A 5,400-nucleotide genomic window follows, 5' to 3' on the forward strand; every position below is an offset into this window, starting at 1 on the left:
GCAACTCTATGCCAATAAAATGGACAACCTGGAAGAAATGGACAAATTCTTAGAAAGGTATAACCTTCCAAGACTGAACCAGGAAGAAATAGAAAATATGAACAGACCAATCACAAGTAATGAAATTGAAACTGTGATTAAAAATCTCCCAACAAACAAAAGTCTAGGACCAGATGGCTTCACAGATGAATTCTATCAAACATTTAGAGAAGAGCTAACACCCATCCTTCTGAAACTCCTCCAAAAAATTGCAGACGAAGGAACACTCCCAAACTCATTCTATGAGGCCACCATCACCCTGATACCAAAACCAGACAAAGATACTACAAAAAAAGAAAATTACAGACCAATACCACTGATGAATATAGATGCAAAAATCCTCAACAGAATACTAGCAAACAGAATCGAACAACACATTAAAAGGATCATACACCATGATCAAATGGGATTTATCCCAGGGATGCAAGGATTCTTCAATATACACAAATCAATCAATGTGATACACCATATTAACAAATTGAAGAATAAAAACTATATGCTCATCTCAATAGATGCAGAAAAAGCTTTTGACAAAATTCAACACCCATTTATGATAAAAGCTCTCCAGAAAGTGGGCATAGAGGGAACCTACCTCAACATAATAAAGGCCATATACAACAAACCCACAGCAAACATCATTCTCAATGGTGAAAAACTGAAAGCATTTCCTCTAAGATCAGGAACAAGACAAGGTTGTGCACTCTTACCACTATTATTCAACATAGTTTTGGAAGTCCTAGCCACAGCAATCAGAGAAAAAAAGAAATAAAAGGAATACAAATTGGAAAAGAAGTAAAACTGTCACTGTTTGCAGATGACATGATACTATACATAGAGAATCCTAAAGATGCCACCAGAAAACTACCAGAGCTAATCAATGAATTTGGTAAAGTTGCAGGATACAAAATTAATGCACAGAAATCTCTTGCATTCCTATAGAGTAATGATGAAAAATCTGAAAGAGAAATTAAGGAAACACTCCCATTTACCACTCAACAAAAAGAATAAAATACCTAGGAATAAACCTACCGAGGGAGACAAAAGACCTGTATGCAGAAAACTATAAGACACTGATGAAACAAATTAAAGATGATACCAACAGATGGAGAGATATACCATGTTCTTGGATTGGAAGAATCAATATTGTGAAAATGACTATAGTACCCAAAGCAATCTACAGATTCAATGCAATCCCTATCAAATTACCAATAGCAGTTTTTACAGAACTAGAACAAAAAATCTTAAAATTTGTATGGAGACACAAAAGACCCCGAATAGCCAAAGCAGTCTTGAGGGAAAAAAACGGAGCTGGAGGAATCAGACTCCCTGACTTCAGACTATACTACAAAGCTACAGTAATCAAGACAATATGGTACTGGCACAAAAACAGAAACATAGATCAATGGAACAGGATAGAAAGCCCAGAGATAAACCCATGCACCTATGGTCAACTAATCTATGGCAAAGGCGGCAAGGATATACAATGGAGAAAAGACAGTATCTTCAGTAAGTGGTGCTGGGAAAACTGGACAGCTTCATGTAAAAGAATGAAATTAGAACACTCCCTCACACCATACACAAAAATAAACTCAAAATGGATTAGAGACCTCAATGTAAGACTGGACACTATAAAACTCTTAGAGGAGAACACAGGAAGAACACTCTCTGACATAAATCACAGCAAGATCTTTTTTGGTCCACCTCCTAGAGTAATGGAAATAAAAACAAAAATAAACAAATGGGACCTAATGAAACTTTAAAGCTTTTGCAAAGCAAAGAAAACTACAAACAAGACGAAAAGACAACCCTCATAGTGGGAAAAAATATTTGCATACGAATCAACGGACAAATGATTAATCTCCAAAATATATAAACAGCTCATGCAGCTCAATATTAAAACAACAAACAACCCAATCCAAAAATGGGCAGAAGACCTAAATAGACATTTCTCCAAAGAAGACGTACAAATGGCCAAGAAGCACACGAAAAGCTGCTCAACATCACTAATTATTAGAGAAATGCAAATCAAAACTACAGTGAGGTATCACCTCACACCAGTAAGAATGGGCATCATCAGAAAATGTACAAACAACAAATGCTGGAGAGGGTGTGGAGAAAAGGGAACCCTATTGCACTGTTGGTGGGAATGTAAATTGATACAGCCACTATGGAGAACAGTATGGAGGTTCCTTAAAAAACTAAAAATAGAATTACCATATGATCCAGCAATCTCACTACTGGGCATATACCCAGAGAAAACCATAATTCAAAAAGACACATGCACCCCAGTGTTCATTGCAGCACTATTTATAACAGCCAGGTCATGGAAGCAACCTAAATGCCCATCGACAGACGAATGGATAAAGAAGAGGTGGTACATATATACAATGGAATATTACTCAGCCATAAAAAGGAACGAAATTGGGTCATTTGTTGAGACGTGGATGGATCTAGAGACTGTCATACAGAGTGAAGTAAGTTAGAAAGAGAAAAACAAATATCGTATATTAATGCATATATGTGGAACCTAGAAAAATGTTACAGATGAACTGGTTTGCAGGGCAGAAATTGAGACACAGATGTAGAGAACAAATGTATGGACACCACAGGGGGAAAGTGGCGAGGAGGTGGGGGTGGTGTTGTGATGAATTGGGCGGTTGGGTTTAACATGTATACACTGATGTGTATAAAATTGATGACTAATAAGAACCTGCTGTATAAAAAAATAAAATTCAAAAATTCAAAAAAAAAAAACATACGTGCACTCCAGTGTTCATTGCAGCACTATTTACAATCGCCAGGACACGGAAATCACCTAAATGTCCATCAACAGAAGAATGGATAAAGAAAATGTGGTACATATATACAATAGAATATTACCCAGCCATAAAAAGGAATGAAACTGTGCAATTTGCAGCGACATGGATGGACCTAGAGACTGTCATACAGAGTGAAGTAAGTCAGCAAGAGAAAAACAAATATTGTATAACATCACTTATATGTGGAATCTAGAAAATTATACAGATGAACTTATTTGCAAAGCAGAAATAGAAATACAGACGTAGAGAATGGACGTATGGATACCAGGGGAGGAAGAGGGTCTGGGATGAATTGGGAGATTGGGATTGACATATATACACTACTATGTATAAAACAGATAACTAATGAGAACCTCCTGTATAGCACAGGGAACTCTACTCAGTGCTCTGTGGTGACCTAAATGTGAAGGAAATCCAAAAAAGAGGGGATATATGTATACATATAGCTGATTCACTTTGCTGTACACCAGAAACTAACACAACATTTTAAAGCAACTATACTACAATAAAAATTAATTAAATAAATGGATCACAGACTTCACTGTAAAACCTAAATCTCTAAAACTTCTGGGAGAAAATACAAGAGAAAATCTGTGACCCTGGGTTAGATTTCTTAGATATAACACCTAAGCATGACCCATTAAAGAGAAAAATGAAAATGGGACTTCATAAAAATTAAAAACTTCTGCTCTTCAAAAGATTAAGAAAATGAAAAGACAAGGTATAGACTGGGAGAAAATATTTGTAGATCAAATCTATCTGATAATGGACTTGTATCCATAATATATAAAGAAGATTCAAAACTCATAATAAAAAACCCAATTAAAAAATGTGCAGAGGGCTTGAACTGATACTTCCCTCAAAGAAAATATAAGCACATGATTCTCAACATGATTATTCATGAGATACCATTACCCACGTATTAGAATTGCTAAAATTAAAAAGACTGATCAAAGTGTTGGAGAGGATGTGGAGAAACTAGAACTCCCATATACTGTTGGTGGGAACCTACAATTGTACAAGTACTTTGGAAAACAGTTTGGCAATTTCTTTAAAAGTTAGATATGTACCTACCATAGCTGCAGCCATTCTACTCCTAGGAATGTACCCAATAGAAATGGAAGCATATATTCATAGACCTGTATACACGTCTTTCTGGCACTCTTCATTGTTCATAGCAGTTTTATTCGTATTAGCCCAAAACTGGAAACAACCAAAATGTCAACCAAAGGCGAATGGATAAGCCAGTTGTGGTATAACTATACTCAGCAATAGAAAGGAGTGAACTACTGATACATGCAACAATGTGGATGAATCTCAAAATAATTGTTCTGCATGAAATAAGCCAGACCAAAAATAGTACATACTGTATGATTCCATTTCTTTAACATTCTGGAAATGCAAACTAACCTATAGTGACAGAAAACAAGATCAGGTTGCCTAGGAAATGAGGCTGTGTGGGAGAAATTAGAAAGAGGAGCAAAGAAACTTTTAGAGGTGGTGGATGTTTTCATAATCTTGATTGTAGTAATGGTTTCACAGGTGTACAAATATGTCAAACCTCATCCAATTGTATGCTTTAAATACATGCAGTTTCCTGAACGTCAAACATACTGCCATAAAGTGGTTTTAAAAATGTGAATGTATCATGATGCATGTTATGTACACAAGATTGATTTTTCAGAATTGTCTTGCATTAACCTTTTGCTTAACAAAAAGTAATCCATAATCAAAGCACAATCTTTTCTTTTAAATTGAAGTATAGTTGATTTACAATGTTGTGTTAGTTTCAGGTGTACAGCAAAGTGATTCAGATATATACATACATATAAATATATATAAGAATATATTCTTTTTTAGAATCTTTTCCATTATAGGTTATTACAAGATATTGAATATAGTTCCCTGTGCTATACAATAGGTCCTTGTTGTTTATTTTTTATATAGTAGGGTGTATCTTTTAATCCCAAACTCCCAATTTATCCCTCCCTCCCGCCCCTTTCCCCTTTGGTAACCATAAATTTGTCTTTGTCTGCAAAGCACAACCTTAAAAACGCATGGATTAAATAATGTCGATTTCATTCTTCCATTTTCCAGTGGCACCATAACACAAGGTCATAGCTGTCTGGGTGTGGCTCTGTTTCAGGTATCAAAGGACGTGCAGGGCACAACTACAGAGAATGCTTTTAACTTCACTCACTCCAGAGTGACCTCACCTAAGCACACGTGGCTCAGTGTGCGAATCTCCACCTGCTCCTAAAAGGTGGTAAACGTGAGCAACCTCCTTTGTGGGTGCGAAAGCACAAATGATTCAAGAATCCAGCCAGAGACGAGGTCAAGACTCGACATCTGCCAGGAGAATTCAACTATAGAGAGAATGATGAGGGCGCCGAAAGCCTGGGGCCGGGAAAGGTCTGCGTATTGGTTTATAAAGAAGAAAAAGACAAGACACTGGCTCTGGCCGAAAGCCCCACTTCCGTCCGGGTCACGTGCCCACGCCGGCAGTGAAACGGCTTTCCGGTCCGGCGCGGGCCTCATCCCC

Source organism: Eubalaena glacialis, chromosome 11 (genome assembly GCF_028564815.1).
Source record: "Eubalaena glacialis isolate mEubGla1 chromosome 11, mEubGla1.1.hap2.+ XY, whole genome shotgun sequence".
Classification (NCBI taxonomy): domain Eukaryota; kingdom Metazoa; phylum Chordata; class Mammalia; order Artiodactyla; family Balaenidae; genus Eubalaena; species Eubalaena glacialis.